Genomic DNA, 26,842 nt, shown 5'->3' with positions numbered 1-26,842 from the left:
CCCATGCCTTTCTCGAGTCCCATTGGATATTGGGTGAAATATTCCCTCCCCTTTACAGTATAGAAATCGCTAGAAAGAGTTGGGAGAAGGTCACCTAAATGCTTCACTCCCTGTCTCTCTCCTTACTGCAGGAGATGGATTCTATACTAAGTCTGAAGATCCCACCTTGTGCAGCAACAAACAAGGCAGGGATAGAAGCTCTTAGTGTAGCACTTCTCCTGAACCAGTGATCGATGTGATCTGAACATTCAGACTCTTACTGATCTAAACTTTTAATATGAACCAACCATAGAAACAACAATGCTGGCCTCTATTTTCCCAAAAAATTAGAGATGAGCGAACCTCGAGCAAGCTTGGGTTCGTCCAAACATGAGTGTGCAGCATTTGATTACCGGTGGCTGAAGAAGTTGGATGCTGCCCGGAAAACATGGACACAGCCATAGGCCAAGTCCACCCTACATAAAATTTCTTTAAACAACAGCTGTAGTTACAGGTTTGCAAGCACGGCCATTATTTTATGAAATTGCTGAGCACATTCATCTCAATGAAATCCTGGACTAAGTGTATACACTCTGTATACACATCCGGCTGGGATTTCTTGCGGCTGCAAAAAAAGTGACATGTCACTTTTGTGCGGCCGCCATTCATTGAATAGTGGCCGCACAAGACTGACAGAGCAGACAAAGTAAAGTGCGGTAAACGCATCATTGGAATGTGGGTGCACGGAAATGTGCCCCAATCCCAATTCTAAAGAAATAAAGTTCATCCGGCTGATACTGCAGTACCAGCCGGGATGAACTTTACTGACACCAGGCTTTCTGTGACACGGCTGAGTCACAGAACGTCCAGTGTCATACTGTGTGTGAACCCAGCCATGGGCTGTATCCAACTTCTTCAGACACCTGTAATCAAATGCCGCACACTCATGTTTGGACGACCCTGAGCTTACTCAAGGTTCACTTATCTCTAATATTTATCTTTTACTTGAAAATGGAGGCCAAATCTTAATCTAAAAAAAAAAAAATTGTCGATACCTTTCTTGAGAACATTCTTCCAATCTATCAGGGTTCTCAGTGATACTTCTATGCTGGCTCATCTCTCTGGATGCCCAGCATCCCTTCCTTGGCCATTGCTGAGATAAACATTGAAATATAGAAGCAGAAAAAAAACACCCACTCCATCTATTATATTATTTCCTTTCTTATTATCTTAGGATTGATATATATTTATCCCAGACATGCTTACGTTCACTTTTTGTAGATTTACCTACCACGTGTCCTGGATGTTTGTTCTACTACCCTTTCAGTAAGAAAAGAGCTTTATCAATTCACTTTGTGTATGAGTCGAGCACTGAAAGGCGCCTTTTAAAGTAGACCTTACAGAATTTTTGTGCTAAAAAAAAAAATTTAGAAACATTAGTTTAACTAAGGCCGATGCCCCTGCAAGTGCCCAGGGAGCATGATATACTTGGTGAGTGCCCCAAGTCCTCTGTATTGTGTTCCCAGCCCCTCCTCCTTGCTATGACTTAAAGCTCTAGTGTCCAATCAGGAGACCACTAGAACTGTCAGTCATAGTTCAGGGGAGGGGCCAGGATCAGATACAGATATAGAGAGAACAGCCTGATCTGGAGCTTCAACAATGCTTCTCTCAGTCATGCAGGTATAGTTGGATTTGCTGACCACTGACCTTAGCTTAACAAGCTTCTTAAGAACCATTATAGGGCCCTTAAGAGTCTGTGGAGATTTATCAAACATGGTGTAAAGTGAAACTGGCTCAGTTGCCCCTAGCAACCAATCAGATTCCACCTTTCATTTCTCACAGACTCTTTGGAAAATGAAAGGTGGAATCTGATTGGTTGCTAGGGGCAACTGAGCCAGTTTCACTTCCCACCATGTTTGATAACTCTCCTAATGTCTGTCTGCTAATGGTGTGTTTTCTCCAGTTCTTTATATAGGTTAGAGCCGTGGTCCACAACAACTTCTTCACATTGTACAAAAAAAAGAAAGAAAGGATTGACAGGTATTTAATTACGGTAATAAATGTTTATTTCTTAAAAAAAAAAACAGAAAAAAAAAAAAAACATTCCATACAAATGACTCCACAGCCAGAGTACTTAGCCAACACATCTCTGACCCTTAACCACGATGAGTAAAAAAGCTAAGTACCACGGCTACACTGACGTTGGATATGGCCATGAAATGGTTTTTTATGGTAATAAAGTGCTGCTCAGTCCTTAGAAACATAGAAGATTGTCGCCAGACAACGGCCACCTGCTCCATCTATTATGCCCTTATTATTATGATATTATATTATTTTCTCTCTTATTACCTTAGGATAGATATATGTTTATCCGAGGCAGGTTTACATTCAGTTATTGTAGATTTACCAATCACATCTGCTGGAAGTTTGTTCCAAGCATCTACTACTCTTTCAGTAAAGTAATATTGTCTTGTGTTGTTTCTGATCTTTGCCCCAACTAACACCCCTTGTTCTTGTGCTTAGTTTTTATTTTTACTAAGAACACTTCCCTCCTGAACCTTATTTAGCCTAGCCTGCCCCCCAGTCTACCATCACCTATCACCATCTCCCTGTCTTACTCATAGGGGGAGTACACTTAGTTTACAGCATGCTGCCTTGTGATGAATGATGCTACAGAAAAAGCAGACAGGGAGTGCATACTCCAGGTGCTGAAACGTCACTAATTGCACAATAGTCTGAAGTAAAAGGAGATTTTCTGCAACAACTTTGGGCAGGGAACTGGCAAGAGCACTGTGGGAGGGCAATAGGCAGGGTGGAGGGACTGTTATGGATTCTGAGGGAAAGCGATGCATTCTGGGACTTGTATAAGTAATCCAGGTAGCCCAATCACAAAATACAGAACTAAGACTCTCAAACTAACAACATTTTTGGTGGCTTCAGAATTGGGCAGACAGGTCAGCAGCATGTTGGAGTACTCCTTTTATCTGCGGGTAGAGGCTTGAAAATTCACTGGGGTTCACTGTCATTAAAAATAACTTTTCACATATCATCAGGCATATCAAAGTTATGGATCGGAGCGGATCTCACTGCTGAGACCCAACTCGATCAGGAGATATATCCAGGCAGTGAGCAAAGTGACCATGCCATCCACTCCTTGGAATAATTTGACTTAAATTCATTTGTGACCCAGTGGATCCACATCTCTTGGCCTTGTTACATATACTACATCCAATGTGTTGCTTATCACGTACCAGTAAAGACTTTCTCCTAAACTTTATTCATGACCGTTCTTCTGCCAGTAAGAGACTTCTCAATGGTCAAACTCATTTAAATACAATTTAAATCCCTGAACCGTTTGCATTTTAAATAGTTCTTCCACAGAAAGCCCTGGTAACATAACGTTCAGTTACTGGTTGATTGTAGCCGGTAAGTGACCTCTCTTGATTTTGCTTACCTCCGTTTATTGTTTGCCGCACAGTTTAAGCACTTTCTCTTCTTCCCCACCCCATAACTTCGGCGTTCTCGGCTTGTAAGACGCCCACGTGCTGCGGGAGGTAGTACTGGTCAGAAAGATTCTTATTCAAAATTGTTTTTTTTTCTTTTTTTTCTCTCATTCTTTTCATCTGAGGCTGCTGTTTTAGTTGCTTAGAAACAGCAATTTCAGGAGAAAGTATATCCAGTTGGGGGTAATGACATAGCTACCTAGCGAATAACAGAGCAGCTTGCACAGTACAATAGCTTGCCAGAGAATGACATGCAATTTCTAGATGCCTCCTCTAGTTATAATTAGTTCAAATAATGTTCTTTAGCTCCAGACATTTAACCTCTTTAGCGTAACATGTTGCATTTCTGTTCTGCTTTTAGAGGCACAGCATAGACTGAGACAATGCCGCGGACTGTACTAACATCTTCTCTTTAAAGATGGATCAAACTTACTTTTAGGAAGTTACTTATTAATACTTAACCCCTTAAATGGCCACTGTTTCAACAAACGTTTTATAGATCAGGAGTGCAAGCCAATATAAGAAACATGGTAATATATCTTATCAGACAAAAGTGCTTCCTGCTTCCGTTTCTTGATAAGAAGCAGCCCCCTCCCCCCCCCAAAAAAAAAAAAAAAATCAGCCGACAACTTTTATTTAGTCGTCATGACTAGAAGGAGATTACAAACAATACATATCTGTAAAGAGGGAGGATGGAGATGGGAAGGGGAGTTCCTTTCAACACACACACACTGCAGATTGACGGTTGGGGCTTTTTTTCATAGTGTTAAATAGATATTAGAATAGAGATGGGGGAAGCGGGGTCTTTAGTATCGCCAATGCTGCATAAAACAGTGCTATATGTAACTGTGTCTGGCACATTTTACTCCATGGTTCCTATTAGACTTCATTCACATTACTATCAGATGCTTCATTCACATCTTCCATTGGTGGTTCCATCTTTTGGCACATACACAGCACTGGCATACATCCACCGCATGTAGCCAGGGGCCCTGCAACCAACGATCAGATTGAGAACCCACTGGCATTAGGACCCAGCGACTTAGCATCTCAGCTTCCTGCATCTATCTGAGAACAAGGCCATGCTGCTGATCAGCTGGTGAGAGTGCTCCCCATAAACTTAAACTAAGCCTTACCTGAACTGAGCCTGCCTGACAACATCCCCAAGCCCAGGGACGGGTGAGAGGTGCCGCCGTGCACTGTACCTTTATTTAACATCAATATCACAATATTGTCTGGATTTCTCCTTTAACATCTCTCCCCTGTGCTAATGAGTAGAGAGTCCATAGACTATCCAGGAGTCCAGCACCAGCACTCCATTTACTGCCAGCAATCCCAGTGTGGTTTCATTTCATATCAGTGTGGTTCTACTCTCGCTGCAGTGTAGTCCAGCTGAGACTTGTGGTACTACAGTGCAATACCAGCAATCCCAGTTCAGTGTGGTTCTACTCTCACTACAGTGTATTCCAGCTGAGACTTGTGGTACTATGTGGTTCTACTCTCACTGCAGTGTATTCCAGCTGAGACTTGTGGTACTATGTGGTTCTACTCTCACTGCAGTGTAGTCCAGCTGGGACCTGTGACAGTACAGTGCAATTCCAGTAATCCCAGTTTTATTAATTTTTTTTTTTGCAGCACAGTCCAGCTGAGACTTGTAGTTCTATGGCGCTTAATACATACCAATACAATGCCTGTGACTAGCATAACACCATAAGGGCCCTATGGTTACATTTTAAACTGTGTTACTGATTTTATTTCTAATATCTCTAATATTTGTGTTTGTTAGTAGTTATATTTGTATTTCTGCTTTTACACTGATGCATTGATCCATGCTATGAGATTTTTTTTTTTTTTTTTTTATTATTATTATTATTATTATTATTATTAAATTGCATTTTATTTGGAATATCGAGTAGACATGAGGGATATTGCCTGGACATCCATAGTGATGCATGGTCGGCGGCCGAGGATTTTTGGTCCGGACCGAAAGACACAATCAGCCAATGACCTCGGGTAATCGTTGTCTCTATTACACGGACCTATGATCGGTTGTATTGGCCTGATCCAACCAATTATTGCTCCGTGTAATAGGACCCTTAGTCTTTTTTTTCTTATACAGTATGTCAAATACAGATGAAACAATACTTGGGTAGTCTAAGGGCCCGTGAAATTGGTGCTGAAATTCTGCTCGGACTCCGTGCCGAATACTGCCTGCTATCTCTTTCAATGGGAGGCCTTGCACACCTCCGCTCTCTGCACCTCTCCACTCAAAGAATTGACATGTAAATTCTGTAAGCGGGGAGGCGCACAAGCCCTCCCATTAAAAAAATAGGTGGCGGGATTAAGCGCAGAGTCCGTAGGTGGTGGTCCGTGCGAAATTTCAGCACCTATTCCATAGTGTGAATGGGCCCTAATAATGATATTAAACTTTATTTATATAACGTCATCACATTTCCTGCCTCTTTTCTGAGGATATAATAAGCAAACAAATAAAGTAAATAAAAATATTTACTCCTGTGAAGCTGTCACATGCTTAAGGCTAAAAATCCCATTGACATCAAGGGTTACTTAGGTGTTTACATAAGAAAAAAAAAACCCAATTCACATTGACCCTGGTGCACACATATATCGAGCCTCAGTATGGTAAAAAGTACATCTGATAATGCTTCTCTACACGTGACCTTTTAACAGGTCTCCGAACATTCACTTGTGCATAGAAAACCGCATTCAGATATCCTAAATGTAGGTGAGCCACGCGAAGTCAAGGGATAATGAGCCGTGAGAGTTACTGCCCTGAACCAATCATCTTCAAAGCAGGCAACATGCCAAATATCTAGAGCCTAAATTTAGCTCATTGCATTCAGAGTAGATGCTGAACTAGTAATAGCCTCAAACTGTTCAGTGTCTTCTCTTCTCTCGACATAGTGGAAGTGAACGTACAGTATTCATAGTATAGAGGAGGACGTGCAATGGCTTCCCATGGGCGGAAGGTGTGTTTGGCTTATGAGCTACTGGGGTTGGCATCTTTATAGTAAACTTTTCCAGTTTTCCATACTTGTACAGTTATGTCATGTAATTAGGGATGGTCCGGCCGAGGTTCGGGTTAGTACGAACCTGAACTCTCGGCAATGATTCCCGCTGTCTGCCTGCTCCGTGGAGAGGGTGGATACAGCGGGAGGACCGCCTGGAAAACTGGGATACAGCCAAAGGCTGTATCCCAGTTTTCTAGGCGGTCCTCCCGCTGTATCCACCTGCTGCACGGAGTGGCCAGACAGCGGGAATCTGATGCCGAGCATTCGGGTTCATACGAACCCGAACCTCAGCAGGTTCGGACCATCCTTACATGTAATCACTTGCAGTTGTTCCCACTGTGCCCCATAGCGCTTACCCCCTATCTGTACCGTCCCACTCAGTACTCCCGTCGTCTATAATATGGCCAAATGTGGAGAAGCAAGCAACTATGCTGTTCCTTTGGCATCCTCCACTGAGCCTGTATGCCTGTCTACTGCCGGGGGTGGGGGTAGTCACATGCTCATCCATCCAGCAGGATCAATTATAAATGCAGAAAGCTCCAAAGTTTACCATAAAGTAGCCAACCACATTACCCCCACATTGTGATCACCGCGAGTGTTTGGAACAAAACCTCCTTGGGTTGCTTAACATTCATAGTTGATTAGGGAATGTCCAAGCTCACAAACACATGGCTTCCAGAAACAGCACCACTCTTCTCAGTTTAGGCGTGGGTTTTGCAGCTCTGTTCTATTGATGTGAATAGAGCTGAATTGTAATACTACACACAATTTCCCCTAATAAACTATTAAAATGCACAAAAGGTGCTTAGATAAATTAAGACAAGTTATATGTGGAAAATGATACATATAATCCAAGGCCTTTGAAGCTAAAGAAAAAAGGAAATGAAATCAAAAAGGAAAGAAAAGAGGAAAGGAAAAGGAAAGAGGAAAGGGAAAGGATAGAGGAAAGGACAGGGAAAAGGAAAGAGGAAAAGGAAAGAGGGAAGGGGAAAGGAAAGATGAAAAAAAGAGGAAAGGTCAGGGAAAAGGAAAGAGGAATGGACAGGGAAAAGGAAAGAGGAAAAGGAAAGAGGGAAGGGAAAAGGAAAGATGAAAAGGGAAAGGACAGGGAAAATGAAAGAGGAAAAGGAAAGAGGGAAGGGGAAAGGAAAGATGAAAAGGGAAAGATGAAAAGGGAAAGGACAGGGAAAATGAAAGAGGAAAAGGAAAGAGGGAAGGGGAAAGGAAAGATGAAAAGGGAAAGATGAAAAGGGAAAGGACAGGGAAAAGGGAAGGGGAAAGGAAAGAGGAAAGGACAAGGAAAAGGAAAGAGGAAAGGAAAGAGGGAAGGGGAAAGGAAAGATGAAAAAAAGAGGAAATTAAAAGGGAAAGGAAAGAGGAAAGGACAGGTAAAAGGAAAGAGGAAAAGGAAAGGGAAAATTAAAGAAGAAAAGGAAAGAGGGAAGGGGAAAGGAAAGATGAAAAAAAGAGGAAAGGTCAGGGAAAAGGGAGGGGGAAAGGATAGAGGAAAGGACAAGGGAAAGGAAAGAGGAAAGGAAAAGGGAAAATTAAAGAGGACAAGGAAAGAGGGAAGGGGAAAGGAAAGATGAAAAAAGAGGAAAGGTCAGGGAAAAGGAAAGAGTAAGTGAAAAGGGAAAGGGCAGGGAAAAGGAAAGAGGAAAAGGGAAGGGGAAAGGAAAGATGAAAAAAAGAGGAAAGGTCAGGGAAAAGTAAAGAGGAAAGGAAAGAGGGAAGGGAAAGAGGAAAGGACAGGGGAAATGACATGGAAAAGGAAAGAGGAAAGGACAAGGAAAAAGGAAAGGGGAAAGGAAGGAGTAAAGGAAAGGGGAAAGTGAAAAGAAAGGGGGAAGAAAAGGAAAGGAAAGAGGAAAGTAAAAGAAAAGTGGGAAGGAAATAGAAAAGGAAAGGGGGAAGGAAATAGGAAAGGAAAAAGGAAAGCGGGAAGAAAGTAGAAAGAGGAAAGGCAAGACAAAAGGAAAGGGAAAAGTAAAGAGGAAAGAGAAAGGAAAGGGAAAGTAAAGAGGAAAGTGAAAGGGAAAGGGAAAATTTAAAGAGGAATGGAAAGAGGAAATAAAAGGGAAAAGGAAAAAGGAAAGGAAAGAGGAAAAGGAAAGAAGAATGTAAATAGGAAAGAAAAGAAGGGAGGAAAGGAAAGAGGAAAGGCAAAGGAAAGGGGGAAGGAAAGAGAAAATGAAAAGAGAATGGAAAAGGGTAACGAAAAGCAAAGTTCACATTAGGATTATAAAAAGGACCAACAGGAGCCAGAAGCAACAAACTCTGCAAGCTAAGTGCTTTTATATTGTATTGTGAGCGAGTTTTGGAGCGTGCGAGTTTTTGATCTAAAGTGTGTTTTTGTCTCAAGTGTGGGACTTTAATATTCTGGGAAGGAGTATATAACATACCTGTTACTGAGTGATATCTGTCCTTACTGGGTTTATAGATAACAAATCTCTGTACACATATAGTATATAGCAAGGTACTATAGATTAGTTTATCTGTATTTATTTTCCTAGGGGTTATATACATTGTACCTGGTTTACTTGGGACACATTACTATAGCCTGTATATACACAAGCTTGCTGGAGGTTACACAGGTGGAGGGGGAGGGGACTGATTGCTAATTAAGAGTTGATAAATTACATCTGTGTGAAGCCTGCCAGTCTCTTCCAACACAGGAGCCAGAAGCAACAAACTCTGCAAGCTAAGTGCTTTTATATTGTATTGTGAGCGAGTTTTGGAGCGTGCGAGTTTTTGATCTAAAGTGTGTTTTTGTCTCAAGTGTGGGACTTTAATATTCTGGGACTTTAGATTTGGGGCGTTTTAGAGGAAAACAAATTGTTTATTTACTTTTGAACACATTGTTTGCTTTTGTTGCTTGTTTGTTTTTTCTTTCTTTATACATAATATCCCCATATAAATGAGCGCCATGTTTGACAATGCGGCCCAATGTACATCTTGTGCGATGTATGCAATCCTTGATCAACCGATCGAGGGTGCATACCATTGTGGGAGATGTGTGCATGTTGCTGGTTTGGAAGCCCAGATCCTGGATCTAAATGAGCAGCTGCAACGATTGAGATGCATTAGCAAACTGGAAAGGGGTCTGGTGCTCACTGAGCAAGCACTCCAAGGGGTAGATGGGGGAGAGTGTGATAGCATGGAGGTACAGGAGGAAGAGGCAGCTAGTTGGGTCACAGTTAGAAAAAGGGGTAGAGGGAAGAGTGTGAGGGAGGCCAGTCCTGATCTGGCACACCCCAACAAGTTTGCCAAATTGGCGGATGAGGGGGATGTTGATTCAGGGGTGGCATTGCTGCAGCAGGACACTGCCTCTGAAAGCCAGGGGGGTGTCTGCTCCAGTAAGGTGGGAAACAGGAGTTCAGGGCAGGCCAGGCAGGTACTGGTAGTGGGGGACTCAATTATTAGGGGGACAGACAGGGCAATCTGTCACAAAGACCGGGATCGTCGAACAGTGTGTTGCCTTCCTGGCGCTCGAGTTCGTCACATCGCGGATCGGGCTGACAGATTACTGGGAGGGGCTGGCGATGACCCAGCAGTCATGGTCCACATTGGCACCAATGATAAAGTTAGAGGTAGGTGGCGGGTCCTTAAAAACGATTTCAGGGACTTAGGCAGGAAGCTAAAAACTAGGACCTCCAAGGTGATATTCTCTGAAATATTACCTGTACCACGAGCCACACCTGAGAGACAGCGGGAGATTAGGGAGGTAAATAAGTGGCTCAAGAGCTGGTGTAGGATAGAGGGGTTTGGGTTCATGGAGAACTGGGCCGACTTCTCGGTCGGTTACAGGCTGTACGGTAGGGACGGGCTGCATCTCAATGGGGAGGGTGCAGCCGTGCTGGGGGAGAAGATGGCTAAGAGGTTGGAGGAGTGTTTAAACTAGGGCCCGGGGGGGAGGGCAACAACAATATAGTGAGTAAAGACAGAGTAGATGGAGAGCTGGGCCTAGATTATGGAACTGGGGGTGGAGCGGCGGGAGGGGTTAGAATAGTCACTAGTGATAAAAGGAAAGGGAATATGGACAAATATATTAAATGTATGTATACTAATGCTCGAAGCCTCACTAATAAAGCTGAGGAATTAGAACTCATAATGGTTGAAGAGAAATATGATATAGTGGGGATAAGCGAGACATGGCTGGATGAGAGTTATGACTGGGCTGTTAATATCCTGGGTTATAGTCTATTCAGAAATGACCGTAAAAATAAGAAAGGGGGAGGGGTCTGTCTATATGTTAAATCATGCCTTAAGCCTATTCTGCGGGAGGATATATGTGATGATAATGTGGAGTCTCTTTGGGTAGAAATAAGGGGAGGGACGAAGAATAATAAAATTCTTATAGGAGTGAGTTATAAACCTCCAAGTATAGTGGAAAAATCAGAAAATCTTCTTATAAGACAAATAGATGCGGCAGCGAAGCAGGGGGAAGTCATTATTATGGGGGACTTTAACTACCCAAATATAAACTGGAAAGCAGAAACCTGCAGCTCCAGGAAGGGAAGCGTGTTTTTGGAAATAGTAAAAGATAATTACCTTTCCCAACTAGTAGAGGAACCAACAAGAGGGGGGGCCCTTCTGGACCTGATCTTAACCAATAGGCCCGACAGAATATCAAAAATAGAGGTGGGGGGTCACCTAGGTAATAGTGACCATAACATAGTAAGTTTTCAATTATCCTTCAATAAAATTATTAGTAGAGGGGCTACAAAAACATTAAATTTCAGGAAGGCTAATTTCCAAAAACTAAGAGAGGACCTTGGGAACATAGACTGGGACAATGCCTTCAGAAATAAAAGTACACAAGAGAAAATTATTAGTAGAGGGGCTACAAAAACATTAAATTTCAGGAAGGCTAATTTCCAAAAACTAAGAGAGGACCTTGGGAACATAGACTGGGACAATGCCTTCAGAAATAAAAGTACACAAGAGAAATGGGACATATTTAAGAGCATCCTGGGTAAATCGTGTGAACTACACATACCATATGGGAATAAACGTAGTAGAAATAAGAGAAATCCAATGTGGTTAACTACAGCTGTATGGGGTGCAATAAATGATAAGAAACAAGCATTCAGACTACTAAAACAAGAAGGTAGTGGGGAAGCATTGAGCAACTATAGACTGAAGAATAGAATGTGTAAAACGCAAATAAAAGAAGCAAAAATAGCAACAGAAAGAAGGATAGCCACAGAAAGTAAAACAAATCCCAAAATGTTCTTCACTTATATAAATAACAAAAGACTTAAAACCGAAAATGTTGGTCCCCTCAAAAATAATCTGGGTGTAATGGTGGAGGGGGAAGAGGAAAAGGCCAATCTACTAAATACATTCTTCTCTACTGTATTCACAGAGGAGAATCCCATAACAGACGACATGACTAGGGATAATGTTAATCCTCCCATAAATCTCACCTGCCTAACACAACAAGAAGTGGGGAAACGCCTTAAAAACATTAAAATCCATAAGTCACCGGGCCCAGAAGGTATCCATCCTAGAGTTTTGCAAGAATTAAATACTGTGTTGGACAGACCGTTATTCCTAATATTTAAAGATTCTATTACGACAGGGATTGTTCCACAGGACTGGCGCATAGCTAATGTGGTACCGATATTCAAGAAGGGGTCAAGGAGTGATCCTGGAAACTACAGGCCCGTAAGTCTAACATCTATAGTAGGTAAAGTATTTGAGGGGATTGTAAGAGATGCTATACTAGAGTATCTTAATGATAATAATCTTATGACGCAGCACCAGCATGGATTTATGAGGGATCGGTCCTGTCAGACTAATCTGATCGGCTTCTATGAAGAGGTAAGTTATAGACTGGACCTGGGGGAGGCTGTGGATGTTGTGTATCTGGACTTTTCAAAGGCATTTGATACTGTGCCGCATGAAAGGTTGGTCTACAAAATGAGGATGCTGGGACTCGGGGAAAACGTATGCAAATGGGTAAGTAACTGGTTGTGTGATAGAAAACAGAGGGTGGTCATTGATGGAAAATATTCAGATTGGGTTTTAGTTACTAGTGGGGTACCACAGGGGTCAGTGTTGGGTCCACTTCTTTTTAATATTTTTATTAATGATCTTGTAGAGGGGCTACAGAGTAGAATCTCCATTTTTGCAGATGATACTAAACTGGGTAAAGTAATCAGTACAGAGGAGGATAATATCATATTACAGAGGGATTTGGAGAAGCTAGAGGCTTGGGCGGAGAAATGGCAAATGAAGTTTAATGTGGATAAATGTAAGGTTATGCATTTGGGCCATAGAAATAATAAGTACAGTTATGTGCTAAATAATAAAACACTGGGTAAAAGTACTTCCGAAAAGGACCTGGGGGTATTGGTGGACAGTAAACTCAACTTTAGTGATCAGTGCCAGGCAGCAGCTGCCAAGGCTAATAAAATAATGGGGTGCATCAAAAGAGGTATAGATGCTAAAGATGAGAACATAGTTTTGCCTCTTTATAAATCACTGGTCAGACCACATATGGAATACTGTGTACAGTTTTGGGCACCGGTATATAAGAAGGACATAGGTGAACTGGAGCGGGTGCAGAGGAGGGCAACAAAGGTCATTAAGGGAATGGGTGGGTTACAGTACCAAGACAGGTTATCAAGCTTGGGGTTATTTACGCTAGAAAAAAGACGTCTTAGGGGCGATCTGATCACAATGTACAAATATATGAATGGACAGTACAGAGATCTTTGTAGTGGTCTTTTTACTCCTAGGTCTGTAACAATGACAAGGGGGCATCCTCTACGTCTAGAGGAAAGAAGATTTCATCATCAGCATCGACGCGGGTTCTTTACTGTGCGAGTGGTAAGACTGTGGAACTCTCTGCCACATGAGGTTGTCATGGCCGATTCATTAAATAAGTTCAAGGGAGGACTTGATACTTTTCTTGAACAATATAATATAACAAGTTATGGGCATTAGATTTCTGGTGATACGTTGATCCGGGTATTGTTCTGGTTGCCATTGCAGTCGGGGGGGGGGGGGGGGAGGGGGGGGGGAGGGGGGGGAGTTTCTCCATGTGGTGGGGCGGTTGTCTTCTGCCCCATAGGGGTTTTTCGCCTTCTAGATCAACACAGTAGGATTCTCCTAGGTTGAACCTGATGGACTCTTGTCTTCTTTCAACCTTATTTACTATGTTACTATGTTACTATGTAACATATGGACACAGGGGCGTAACTAGAAATGGCTGGACCCCATAGCAAACTTTTGATTGCCCCCCCCCCCCCCCCCCCCCCCCCCCCCGACTGACCACTAAACGGTCAAGTGAAGTCATAACTACATAACTGCTAGCTCTGGTCAGGAGTACTTGCAGTTAAAGGGACATTTGCAAAACCCAGGAGACCAGCAGGGCCAGGTGCTGCAAATGATGACGGCTCAGGGGGCCCCCTGATGTGGCAGGCCCCATAGAGGCCGCTATGGCTGCTATAGTGGTAGTTACGCCCCTGGATGGACATGTGAAAACCTGAATGAGGAATGCACACATGGTTAAAGTATAGCAAATAGTTTACAGAACACTGTGACTAGTGTACAAATCAAGGCTAACAGCCAGTGGTAAAGGTATAAAGCATAGTTTTGTGGTTGTACAACAACAATGTGGCTAAATACATGCTCCACTTGTGCAAAAATTCACCATTTGCTAAAGCATAAACTGGACAATGTTAGCAGGTTAAGAGAGAAGCAAGTCAAGCAGCAAGTAGAGATATATGAACTGGAAGCCCCATGTATGTTTCGCTGCAGGTGCAGCTTCTTCTGGGCATGAAAAAAGGAGTCAAAAGGCACAAATGATAAAGTCTCCTTAACGTTTTTGTTTGCTGCACATTTCTTTACTTTGGTCATGCCTTTTGGGAATTGTAGTTTTGGAACAGGTGGAGGGCCATAGCTTCCCAATCCCTGCAACAGAATGTTAAAACAATGCCTGAGAAGTATAAAAATAAAAAATAAAAAACTAATGCAAAAATGCATGAAACAAAAAAGCAAAAAAAAAAAAAGTATACATGAAGGAGGCCTAATAGTTGGACACAGAAACAAAGTAGCTTACCTCACACAATATGGCGAGCCCTGAGACAACAGACTGTATTTACATATGTATAATTACTTTCCAACAGCTGCCGACTATAATACCACAGAGTAACGGGATTATTCATCACTATAGGAATATGTGCAAGAGAAATGCAAATAACTTCTTCATTGTTTTTCTGGTCAGACAGTGTCAGGGATGAATGATTTTTGGACAGCTTTACTATGGCACATAGAGGTAAAAATAATGCAAAATGATAAGTAAACAAAATTATGTGTATTTTTTTTTTTTTTTTGCTGAAAAAGTACCACACAAAAAAAAAACCTACCAGCTGTTTTTCCACCTTTTTACTGTTTTTTTTCTGGCATTTTCTCATTTTAGTGTAGATTACTATTATTTTTTATTTTTATATTAAACGACAGAAAAACCCCCCACTTCCATGCAAATATACTGCACCGCAGCCTCAGATACACAGGATTGAGATGAGGAGTGAGATGACAGGCAAAAGGCAAATACAGAGACAATCTTGATGTTACTTGAAGTAACAGTATATATATCAACAGCTCCCAGCTATCTCTTCTGATCCTCTTATTCACATGAACATTCAACTTGACCAAACATCCATGTGTTCTCACTGAAAAACAGGGGATAAGTCACTGGCACCTCTGGCGGTGGCTTATTTTTCCTACAGCAAAAGGACTGGGCCACTGTGATCCAGCAGGACCTAATGACCTATGCCCTTACATAATCTGTCTGGAGGGATGTGGGCGGCATTCATAGTGACACAGGTGCATGACCCCCTTGCTGCCTAGAACTGGTTACAGGTAGAGATAAACTAACTGAACTTCCTGAGATTCGTTCCGAATTTTGCAAAAACGTTTCAGAACAAATTTAGAAAGATGGTGGCATCACATCTAAAAACAACAACAACAAAGGAGTTTTCTCACCTGTCCGCTCTCCCGGTCTTCAGCTTTATCCAGCCAGAGAAGAAGGATACCAGGGGGATGTAGACAGGTAAGTATAAAAAAAACACATTTTTGGATTTAAGGTTCAGTTCAAACTAACCTCAACCGATATATAAAGGGGTACTCCAGCGGGGGGGGGGGGGGGGGCACTTTTTTGCTGGAACCGGGGAGGAGGTGGCCTAGGGAAAAGATGTCCACTCACCTCCCCGGTTCCAGCGGGTCCCGCATTGCGGCGCTCTGGTGCCCGATTCCCGGCTGCTTCTGGGTGTCTGACGCGGGAGTGGACGTCTTTTCCCTCAGCCACCTCCTCCCAGATCCCAGCAAAAAAGTGCCCCCCCTGCAGAACTGAATTTTTGAAAGGTTTGCTCATCTCTAGTTACTTGGAAGTAATAATGTTTCTGGATAGGAAGAATTCACAATATTTTTTTTTACAAGGTAATGTCTCTCTAGGGGGGAAAGGGGTCAAATTCAACTCTGTAGAATGGCTGGGAAAAATAATTTTGTATTCTCAACACAAGGCGCTGTAAAATTATAAAGAAGTACACAGTAAGCACAAGAGCCGAGCGAGACGGTGCTGAGCTGTCACATCATAAACAGGTGGAAAAAATTACTCAATCAGTTATGCTAATTAACTCAAATGCCACAGTAGATCAGGTGCAAACAAAACAGGCCAGGGTGGTAATTGTGGGGCGCGTTCTGACAAAAATCCAGGTTAATTGAGGCCTGGGCTACACAGAGACTTTTTGTAGCGCCACTAATTGACTTTAACTATTGAGTGACAGCTGCTGCAGTCCACAGGATTGCATACAAATCTATGTATTCCCTTGGACGGCAGGGGTCGCTCGATGGTTAAAATCAGTCACAAACGCAGGAAAAAGTATAAAAGAATATTTTTTTTAAAATTTGACAGCTCAGTGTTAAGTGATGCAATACTTTATTGACATAGAATGTACAGTACGTAGAGGAGAAGGGACCATTCATCCCCGGACTCACTTGTCCAGATTTACTGCTGTTTTGTTTTGTTTTTTATACTTTTGTTAATACTTTTCTGGCAGGTACAAAAAGTGGATGCAGCCTTGATTTAAAAGGGGCGTGGCTGTAGATGAAAAAAAAATTGGGCCAAATTCTGGTACACGTTCAAGTACAGTTGGCCTTAACCTAAACCAGGTTGTCGTGGGCATGATATACTAAGATAAACATGGTATGTTTCAAGTGCCACAGCTGGTCATTGCCAAGTAGTATTGAAGGGTCCCCCAGATGTATTTGTAGGAATGGGTGTGATGGGGGGAGAGTGACAAAAGGTGTAGGTGATGGTCAGTTGTGATGCCATTGTAATAGGGTGCGGGAGGGAATGACAGACAAAGAGGTTATGAGTAAAGCTAAGCAGTTTTTGAGAACCGTATATAATGTCTGCAGCCATCTGCAATCTTCGATAGCAATCGGCAAGTAAATTATCTGTGATGCATTCATAAACCGTTTTTATATGCAGATCAACAAAAAAGGGGAAGGTAATAGTTGAATAAGTGGGAATAATTTAAAATAAATACCTTTTTTTTTTAAATGTATTTGTAGAATTGCGGAAGTTCCATCCGTATAAATGATAGATCTGCAAATATAGACTTTTATGGGACAATCCCCGACTCCGGCCGCTCGCCCTATTGTGTGCAGTGGGGAGTTCTAATGCGGGAGTGCACGGATGCGCCTACATCAGAACTCTGCAGCACTAAAGATCATCCGGCCGGTACTGCAGTACCGGCCGGTATGATCTTTTCAGAGACCAGCCGTTCCATGACCTGACCGGGTCACGGAACGGCCGGTCTCTTACAGTGTCTGAACATAGCCTTAGACTGTATTGTAGGGCAGCAAAGCTCAACGTGTGTCATTACCAGGTGCAAGACTTGGGCAGGACATGTCTCTCCTTCCAATCCATTCACAGATGTAGAAGAACAAGTCCATACACCACTGGAAAGGATTTTTTGAAATATAATTCAGTTATTTTTCCCTATGTTACATTAGATAAGCCCTGTTGTTGATCAACATACATTTAGCAATGTTTCAGGAAAGACCCTTCATCAGGCTACAAGTAGTTTCCAAACTATAAAAGGGATATCCTCTATCAGGGTTGAGGGGGACTGGGCATAGAAAAGAACCACCCACCATCTAGAGCTTTCTTTCCTATATAAGCATATAGTAAGGCCACACATGCGTGATATATGGTCTGTAAGTTCACTATTGGGTATGAGCAAATTTACAGTAACAACGAAGCAAATAGCTTTGTTAACTCAGCAGTAGGCTCATGATACAATGAGCTCCGAAACAATTAAAGGTCTACACTACTGTACTAAAACAGCCACGTCAGTTCAGTAGCAAAGAGCTTTAGCTGTTTTGGAACTCACTGAATCCTAATAAATTATAATGCAGGGAGTTCTGAAAGAGTTGCACAGTTCAGTTCATGATATACAGTTAACTTATGGACAGTATATCACAATGTGTGAATGCGACCTTAGTGTGAGTGTGTGTGACTAGCTCACTTGCTTCCGGTCTCAACTTAGAGTAGCCACTAGGTAAATTTACATTACATAAAGCAGGGATAGGGATGGATACAGCTTTTTCAGAAAGTTATACTGCTGTATGTCCAGCAGTAAGTGGTGTATTCTTTTCAGTCTGACACAGTGAGGTGTGGTAGTGCACGGCTAGATGTTTCTAGCTACTACTTGGTGAGGTGTGTTATTTGTCGGGACGCCAGTGCTAGTCCAGCACACAGGTATGATATTGGTTCCTGTTTGTGTATGGCCAGTAGTGTATTCCCCAAAATGGTCGATAACCTCCCGGGTTTGTATTGGGTTGCTTGGGCTCTTGTCATGGCAACCTTGAGTGGTAACTGATCCACCCGGGATGTCGCTACCACCACCCACAAAAAAGGGGAAAAATAACCCAAGGTATGCGGTGGTGTGTATAGGTGCAGGTGGAAGCAGAGATGGAGTTCAGTGCGTTTGAAATATAAAAATGTAACAACTTTACTGAAGAGCTTTTGCCAGATAACAGTACACGTTTTGCAGACAATAGTAATCTTGATACAGACTTGAGTGCTTGACTTAGTGCTTGAGGTAGTTGATTGGAAAGAGTAAAAGTAGTAGTGCGAACCCGTCCCAGGTGGGTAGCACAAGCCCCAGTCGTGATTATCTGGATGTCCGAGCTAGGTAGCCCAGTTACCTGTACTGCACAGTAGGATACGTAGACCTTTATATAACGGTAGCTTTGTCCTACTAGGATCAGCTCCTATTGCTTGAGGAGTCTGTCTGTTTTTAGACATGTTCCTGGCATAGGCTAGGGTGTTCTTCCTGGCTGCTCGCCCCTACTTGTTGTTTAGCACTGCATAGTAAAAGTAACTGCTTGCATAGAAGAACTTTCTGCGAGAGCTAGTCTTTCCTGCTGTTCACACTCAGTATCTGGAATGAACTGAACTACCTCACTTCCTCCCACACAGAGCTAAATCCTCCTACAGGGCTGTGAGTGTTTGAGAGCAGGAACAGGATAGGAGAAAAGAGAAAGAGGACCTCTTAGTGGTCAGCAAATAACACCAGGTACTGTATAAACAACTTAACTCATTACCTCCTTCAGCTGTGCAATAGTATATACAAGAAATACTGACACCTAGTGGGGAAACTGCATACTTCATCCACCACTTTTTTAACCTAAGAACTTTAGAACAGGTGCATAAAAGAAACACTAGCAGTGGAACACCACAACACTGTTTAAAGTATTAGAAAATCCCTATAGAAAACCTTTCCTTCTCTCCAGACTGGAAAGAATACACCACTTTCTGCAGGACATACAGCAGCCGATATTGAGATTTTTTAAATAGAAGTAGAACACAAATCTCTTGCACTTACTGGCACCATTTGATTTGAAATAATTATTTTTTGCTAGAGTACCCCTTTAATCATCTGTTCAAATTTTTACGTAAACGGGAGAACGTTCAGTCAAGTTTGTCATCTTTTTTTTTTTTAGGATCTGTTCATGTAGATGAATGGTTCCATTTAAAACGGCTAACAGAAGGAAGATGTGATCTTATTGGCAGGTGAAGCTGTCTTCTTATTTTTTTCTATAATTTATAGGAACAAAAAGGTATTAATAAAAGTCCTTCTTACGATTGTAGGTCAGGCTAGCGCTGTCACCAGCATTGTCGAAATGTGTCAAGACGCTGAAATAATATTTTTCCTGTCCATTAAATTGTAAAACCTCCTATTGAACTCTTTTTGCTTAAATGCAGACTCGCTGGTTGCCATGGAAGCTGTGACATAATGATGCCATCACAGAATTTCCTGGTTCAGGGGGTGAAGTGGGATTTTCTGGGGAGATATAATTTGTGTCTAGTCTGCAGTTTCCTACATACTGTAATAATCATCTCATTCTAATCTTCCATTAGAGCGCATAAGGCAGGGGTAGGGAACCTTGGCTCTCCAGCTGTTGCAAAACTACAACTCCCATCATGCCTGGACAGCCAAAGCTAAAGCTTTGGCTGTCCATGCATGACTGGACTTGTAGTTTTGCAACAGCTGGAGAGCCAAGGTTCCTTACCCTTGGCATAAAGCGCTTAAGTACAAGACATATACTACCTTGTTGCACTTACAAATATACACCAATTTTTGCAGCCTTTTAATGCAACTTGCTATAAATCAATAGTCTAGGTTTACATTACCTTACCGCGCAAAAGTTTTAGGTAGTAATGAGCGAACATGTTCGAAAATTTCACTAATTGCTCATGTTCGCCAATGTTTGGAATGGCTATAACAATAATTTTCAAACATGCAAAACTCTATCTCGCAATGTACGCAACTGCGCATGTTTTCTCCCACCAATTTGAAAGAGCCAATGAATGTGTGGGGAAAGAAGGGCACATCAGGTTATGTAGTAGCCATGTTCACTACTGGCATTACTGTGAATTTTCTCAGTCTTTCCTCATTCTTGTGCTGTTCAGTAGGAGAGTGACACGAGCAGGGACAGCAGCTGAATTTAGTTAGGCAGCAATAGTCACAGTAGTAGTAAGTCAGTGTAGGGAGGGAGAACTGACCGAGTAGGGCTTAGAATGTTGTGAAATTGTCAGTGTAGGGAGGGAGAGCTGACCAAGTAGGGCTTAGAACGTTGTGAAATTGTCAGTGTAGGGAGGGTGCTCATGAGCATTATAGTGCGTGTTATCTTTTGTTAAATAGAATCCAGCGTTTAAGCACTATAAGGATTAATTTATTAACCCTTTAGTAACCAAGAGCCCTCTGTAAAAAAAAAAAAAAAAACGTAGGAACTCAATAGTCCATTTTAGTGCTAATACCTATATATATATATTGTAGGGATCTTCCCGGGGGATGGTGTGTTTTGACACAGTTCACAGCAGACTTGGCTTTGAAAATAATAGCTTGGCGTTTATTTGCAGCATAAACAGTCCAGTAAACAGAAATACAGCAACAGCATGCTTTTAAAAACAAAACAAAAAGGTCTTGCCCGTCTGGGCGCTTACTAACCAACAGGTTACCTATCTGACACTTCGACCAGCAGTATTGCACGGTATAAATCAGCCCCAACAGTGGCAGTATTCTTTTGCTCCCAGGAAACACAGCATGCAGGCAGTTCACTCCTGGCTGAGAGCAATCCCCTGTAGCTCTGTGGAGCTTTTAACTTGTTGCAGGCTCATCAGGGCACACCTGACTGCAACAACCGAACTGGATCGGGGGGAAGGGAATGGCAGGTCCCACTACCAACCTACCCACCATTCCAGTAAATCCGGCCCGGAAAATGTAAAGAACAACTCAGCAGCATATCACTGCTGAGTAACAGATCTCTCCCGGATTTACCACCTCACCATATGCAGTAGCCTGGGTGAGATGTACTTCCCCTCGAACACTTTCCCAGTGACACTTCTACAATATATATATATATATATATATAATATATATATATATTTTTTTTCCATTAATTTTTTGTCTGGCTCGGCTCGCGCGTATTGCGTGATACATTTATGCATGTCATTGCGTAAAGTACATACGCACGGGCGGATAAAAGATACAACGCTAATGCCACGGGCCTTGTAATTGCTCCGCAATTATATATTTTATTTGCATCTGATAAATAATCTGTACGCATGTGCGTAACTCTAGACCAAAATGTGCGCTTCTACTGTACGTTTGGCATTTGTTTGTGAATGTTCAGCAAACGCGAACCAATCAGATCACAATCTTTTTTTTTTTTTTTTTAATGTTCGTGTTCACGCATCACTAGTTTTAGGCAGGTGTGAATTAAATGCAACGAAGAAAGACATCTCCCATCAGGCTCCAAATTTTCATTCTGCAGCAAGAACATGATCCCATTCATGTTAGTAAAGGCTATGTCAGCATAAAGAAGAACAAGGAGCCCTGGGGGTGATGATATGGCCCCACAAAGCCCTGATCTCACATCATCATCCAGTCTTTCTGGGATTACATGAAAAGATAGACTGATCTGAGCAGCGAGATCTACGGAAGATCTGAGGTTACTTCTCCAAGATGTCTGGAACAACCTCATTGCCAAGTCCTTTCATACACTGTGTGCAAGTTACCTAGAAGACCTGATGCTGAAGGCAAAGGGCAAAGGTCACACCAAATCTATACATTTTTTTCTTTTCATTTATCTTTATTCAATTTCAATTTTACAAAATATATAGTCAGCTGGGTTCAGATCCAAAAACGAATAAAAAAAACTTGCCGGAAAAATGCATGAATTTGTGTGCATCTGTTTTAATCCTTTTTTTTTCCTTTGACTTCCACTATAAAAAAGAAAAAAAAAAAAAACGGGTCAAAATGCATCCTTTTTTAACCCACCCAAAAACATACTTGACCATATTTTTGTGTATGTTAAAAAAGGGTGCGTTTTGAGCCGTTTTTTTTTTTTAAGAATGCAAAAAGGATGAAGAAAAATGTGGATTGCAAAAATGTAGTGTGAACCCAGCCTTATACTTTACATCAATTGCATACTTATACTTATTTATTTATTTCCCCCTGCCACCCCTCCCCCCTTTGGTAAGGCGGCGAGGAAAAAAAAGTACTTTTAATAAATTCTCTAGCTCTCATAATTTCCAAGCCATTTAACCACTTCTTTCCAAAATGGAACACTAAGGGGCGGATATTTGATCTATCAATGTGCAACCGGCGCAGTTAAGGGGAAAGGGTGCTACTTTTTGAGCAAACCAAGCTGTTCATGTGCAGGGGGCGTGGCAAGTCAGGAAGGAAGTGTGGCCTCCAGTGCCTGATTGATCATGATTTGCATACCAGCAGGCGGAATCATGGCAGAAATCTACACTTGCCCTGGTGCAAGTGTAGAGTTTTGCCCTTGTCATTCAGCAGCCACAGATCCTCCACAATTACGTGGACATGTGTGCCTCTTAGTAAATCCAAGTGCATAGGGGGTATTTTTTACAATTAGTATATGGTTATGCAAGTCTTGATAAATTCCTCCCTAGGTGCATTTGGTGACATCCGTTTCTTTTAGGGGTTGTCCAGGATAATCACATAGATTGCTACATTGCCGAGGCTGCGGAGGGGCTGCTCAGTATAGACAGTATAGAGTCTATGCTGAGCAGCCATTCCCGGTAGGGTATGCAAAAGAAGAGCCTGTGGAGCCTCATTTAGGAGTCTCAAAACACAGGACTAGTCAGATATCCCTCCGGGAAAGACCCAGGCAAGGGGTGGCTCCTGCAGGTAAACCACCAAAACCACCATGTTAAGTGGCCCTATAAGTCAACGTAATGACAAGGGTAAAACCAAGGACAGGTATCCATCCACAGACAGCTGTTTTGGGGTGTTGCCCCTCATCAGTGTGGAGCAGGATTCTGGCTAGGTGGGAGCAATACCTAGTAGAGCCATAAGAGAAACAGATTGCTGATTTCAGGGAGATCAGCCAAATGATAACACTGCCAGCTGCGTCCGCTGGCTCTTTTTTTGCATATTTATGCTTCCCAGCCAAACGATAATACAGCCAATCTGAGCCTCCATGGGCTCTTTTGCATATTTATGTTTCCTAGAGAGCAATGCACCTAAGATTTCACTGCATTGAGTGCTTTAACCAGCAGCCGGCAGTGTTATTATTTGGCTGGTCTCCCTGAAATCAGCGATCTGTTTCTCTTATGGCTTTACTAGGCATTGCTCCCACCTAGCCAGAATCTTGCTCCACACTGATGAGGGACAACACCCCGAAACAGCTGTATGTGGATGGATACCTGGCCTAAGTTTTTCCCTTGTCATTACATTGACTTATAGGGCCACTTAATATGGTGGTTTCCTTACAGGAACCACCCCTTGGCTGGGTCCTTCTCGGAGGGATATCTGGCTAGTCCTATGTTTTGAGACTCTTTAATGAGGCTCTACGGGCTCTTCTTTTGCATATTCATGTTTCCCAGGGAGCAATGCACCTAGAATTCCGCTGCATTTAGCACTTTAGCCAGCAGTGTTATCATTTGTGTGGTCTCCCTGAGATCAGCTATCTGTTTCTCTTATTCCCGGTAGGAGGGACATGTCAGTCGATATTATGGAAACCCTGACAGTGGCAGAGAGTGAGCAGGCAGAAATCAGCAGCTGTGGTGGAGCAGGACAGGTAAGTATACCTCACTGTTATGTTCCCGGCAGCATAGCAATGAAAGTAATTATCCTGGACAACCCCTTTAATTATTAGAAGTAAGGATGAGCAAACCGAACCGTTCAAAAAGTTTGTTACGAAGTTCGTTAAAACCGCAACGGCGTCACAAAACTGTATTGTTTTCACAGAATGGAAGAGGATATAAGGAATTATTACTCCTATAATCCCTTTTATCCTGTTATTATGTGAATATCAAGGTGTGTGACGTCACTACAGGAACAGGAAGTGCCTGAGCGTCCATGCTCTTTCTCATTGTGTGTCTAGATTGCAGAGAGAGAGGAGCTCTGTGCTAGTTAGGGAGGGAAAGCACATACATAGATACAAAGGTTGTTTGTTTGTTTGTTTGTGATAACCTGTACATTGCTGCTTTGTTGGGTGCTGTCAACCCCGTATAGCTGCAACCCACAAACTTGTTAAAAAAAACCTAAAAAAATTAAAAAAAAAAAAAAAGGTTGTTTGTTTGTTTGTTTGTGATAACCTGTACATTGCTGCTTTGTTGGGTGCTGTCAACCGCATATAGCTGCAACCCACAAAGTTGTTAAAAAAAACCCTATTTGGAAACATACTGGGTGGAATCAAGAGCTGCGGAAGCTGCCATCTCAACTTACCTGTTTTTAACAATACTGGCCTGAGAGCCATCAACTGCTGCCTCCTCCTCCTCCTCCTCAAGTAGCCTCTCCTCGATAATACTGGCCTTGAATCGATCAACTGCTGCCTCCTCCTCAAGTAGCCTCTCCACCATAATACTGGCCTTGAATCGATCAACTGCTGCCTCCTCCTCAAGTAGCCTCTCCTCCATAATACTGGCCTTGAATCGATCAACTGCTTCCTCCTCCTCAAGTAGCCTCTCCTCAATAATACTGGCCTGGAATCGATAATCTGCTGCCTCCTCCTCCTCCTCCTCCTCCTCAAGTAGCCTCTCCTCGATAATACTGGCCTTGAATCAATCAACTGCTGCCTCATGCTCCTCAAGTAGCCTCTCCTCGATAATACTGGCCTGGAATCGATCAACTGCTGCCTCCTCCTGCTCTTCAAGTAGTCTGTTTTTAATTATACTGGCCTTGAATCAATCAACTGCTGCCCCATCCTTCTCAAGTAGCCTCTCCTTGATAATACTGGCCTTGAATCGATCAACTGCTGCCTCCTCCTCAAGTAGCCTCTCCTCAATAATACTGGCCTTGAATCGATCAACTGCTGCCTCCTCCTCAAGTAGCCTTTCCTCGATAATACTGGTCTTGAATCAATCAACTGCTGCCTTATCCTCCTCAATTAGCCTCTCCTCGATAATACTGGCCTTGAAATGATCAACTGCTGCCTCCTCCTGTTCTTCAAGTAGTCTGTTTTTAATTATACTGGCCTGGAATCAATCAACTGCTGCCTCCTCCTACTGCTGCTCAAGTAGTCTGTTTTTAATTATACTGGCCTGGAATCAATCAACTGCTGCCTCCTCCTCAAGTAACCTCTCCTCAATAATACTGGCCTGGAATCGATCAACTGCTGCCTCCTCCTCCTCCTCAAGTAGCCTCTCCTCGATAATACTAGCCTGGAATCGATCAACTGCTGCCTCCTCCTCAAGTAGCCTCTCCTCAATAATACTGGACTGGAATCAATCAACTGCTGCCTCCTCCTGCTGATCAACTTGTCTCTTCTCAACAATACTGGCCTGAGAGGCGAGCAATCTACTGCTGTCTCCTCCTGTTCCTCGACTTGTCTCTTCTCAACAATACTGGCCTGAGAGGCGAGCAATCAACCGCTGCCTCCTCCTGCTGCTCAACTTGTCTCTTCTCAACAATACTGGCCTGGGTGCAATCAAGTGCTGCCGCATCCTCCTTGTAAACTTTTTTTTCCAATATTTTTGGTCACTATTTTGGCACTTTTATTTACTATATTTTATTATTATTTCTATAATTATTTTTTTTTTTCTCATTATTTTTGCACTTCCCCCCCCCCACTTTTTTCATTGTAATATCAACTGCAACCAAACGAAACTATACCCTATCACACTCCCACTATTGTAGCTGCAATTATTCAGCCGTTAGAGCAAGGTTCGTTTTCGGTTCGGTCCGGACCAATGCGAACTCCACGAAAGTTCGCCGGATCGAACCGAACCGAACTTTTCAAAAGTTCTCTCATCCCTAATTAGAAGTCGTGCCAAGAACAGCAATCTTCTTAATTCAAAAAATGGGGTGTAATGGGGAGTAATGGGGCGAAGGGCACAAATATCTTCATTTGTTTCTGAATTAGTAAAACACCTCTCCAATATTCTTGTATTGACCATAAAACATGAAGCCATCCTGCTTCTCCCTTCTTTTAATTGTATTATTTATTATAATAATAAATTATACCATACGGTGGTTGGGTGTAATGTAAATATACGTAACACATTATGCAATGTTCACACCACTCTTCTTCTGACATTATCCCTGAATTGTCTTCCCATTTTTTACGCCATCTAATTGGTTTGTTTCTATGTAATATATCTCTCCATTTCCCATACAGCTTCGAGAAACCTTTCTTCTAGTTAACACGTGTTCCTATTAATTGAATCACCTCCGGCAATGGTTTGATTTTAAATATACTCAAATCACTCTTTGTCAATCCATATTCTGTCTTTAACCTTTGCCAGGGTTTAATGTCCCCCTTTAAGAAGGA

General features: G+C 42.4%; 1 long non-coding RNA gene across 1 annotated transcript; it reads left to right on the top strand.

Annotated features, from left to right (window-relative positions):
- The first annotated feature begins 1,592 nt into the window (after positions 1–1,592).
- LOC138790025 (uncharacterized) lies at positions 1,593–14,802 on the top strand. The gene is made up of 3 exons (XR_011362831.1): positions 1,593–1,659; positions 1,943–2,019; positions 14,751–14,802. It is a non-coding gene; the product is annotated as an uncharacterized lncRNA (long non-coding RNA).
- The last annotated feature ends 12,040 nt before the right edge of the window (positions 14,803–26,842 follow it).

The sequence above is a fragment of the Dendropsophus ebraccatus genome, chromosome 4 (assembly GCF_027789765.1).
Source record: "Dendropsophus ebraccatus isolate aDenEbr1 chromosome 4, aDenEbr1.pat, whole genome shotgun sequence".
NCBI classification, from domain to species: domain Eukaryota; kingdom Metazoa; phylum Chordata; class Amphibia; order Anura; family Hylidae; genus Dendropsophus; species Dendropsophus ebraccatus.
Note: the sequence above shows the minus strand (reverse complement) of the source record. Positions and strands in the feature narration are given on the sequence as shown.